The sequence below is a fragment of the Sapajus apella genome, unplaced genomic scaffold (assembly GCF_009761245.1).
Source record: "Sapajus apella isolate SASKATOON/1434 unplaced genomic scaffold, GSC_monkey_1.0 scaffold73, whole genome shotgun sequence".
Classification (NCBI taxonomy): Eukaryota; Metazoa; Chordata; class Mammalia; order Primates; family Cebidae; genus Sapajus; species Sapajus apella.
This window is the reverse complement of record NW_022437013.1, coordinates 5,806,932-5,808,389: the sequence shown is the minus strand read 5'-3', so window position 1 is coordinate 5,808,389 and position 1,458 is coordinate 5,806,932.

The following is a 1,458-nucleotide window of genomic DNA, read 5'->3' as shown; positions in this document are numbered from 1 at the left end:
TTTATTATAAATTTAATGACAAACATACTGATATGTAGTAGATTTCATTAGAAGACATTAAAAAGAGTCTCTGGAAATTAAAATAAAATATGATTTCCAAATTTAAAAATTCAGTAGAGACAGTCACGTATTCACTGCTGAAAACAAAATTAGTTTTACAGAGGATGAATTGGAGAGAAAAACTTTAACTTAATACAGAGAGAATTAGTAAAGATGAAAGCTAAAATTAAATAAATAGATCCACATCCTGCCTCCTACCACCCCATACCACAGACACACAAAGGAGAATGGATAAATAACACCAAAATCAGCAGATCTGTAAGACTACCCTCCTTCAGAGACCTAATTTTTAAAAAGAGCAAAGATTAAAATAATACACTATCAAGATTAAGAAAAGAGGTTTAACCACTTAATAGATTGGAATAATGATAAGACAAAAATTATATGCAACTTAGTCAACAAGTATGAAAATCTAAAGAAAATGAACGAATTTCTAGCAAGACATAGAATATCACAATTCACTCAAGAAGTGGTAGAAAATCTAAACAGACCAATAACTATAGGAGAAAAATAGGGTATTTCTGAGTTTTATTTAACCTTCACGAAAAGTATTTTTTACATGATTCAAACTGTCCCAGATTTGTTTAAAACTTCCCAAGTCATTCTACAGATACCTTTTTAAAATGTGATAGAAGAATGCAACAAAAAACCTGTAGACCACTTTTACTTATAAATATAGATGCAAAGTGTTTTTATTTTTATTTTTTTATTTTACTCTAAGCTCTGGGATACATGTGCAGGTTTGTTACATAGGAATACATGTGCCATGGTGGTTTGCTGCACCCATCAACCCGTCATCTAGGTTTTAAGTGCCACATGCATTAGGCATTTGTCCTAATGCACTCTCTCCCCTAGCGCCCCCCAACTCCCCGACAGGCCCCAGTGTGTGATGTTCCCCTCCCTGTGTCCATGTGTTCTCATTGTTCAACTCCCACTTATGAGTGAGAACATGCAGTGTTTGGTTTTCTGTTCCTGTGTTAGTTTGCTGAGAATGGTGGCTTCCAGCTTCATCAATGTCCCTGCAAAGGACATCAACTCATCCTTTTTCATGGCTTCATAGTATTCCATGGTGTATATGTGCCACATTTTCTTTATCCAGTCTATTGTTGATGGACATTTGGGTTGGTTCCAGGTCTTTGCTATTGTAAACAGTGCCACAATGAACATATGTGTGCATGTGTCTTTATAATAGAACAATTTATAATTCTTCGGGTATATACCCAGTAATGGGATTGCTGGGTCAAATGATATTTCTATTTCTAGATCCTTGAGGAACCACCACACTGTCTTCCACAATGATTGAACTAATTTACGCTCCCACCAACAGTGTAAAAGCATTCCTATTTTTCCACAGCCTTGCCACCAAATGGCAATCATTAAAAAGCAAAGTGTTTTAAT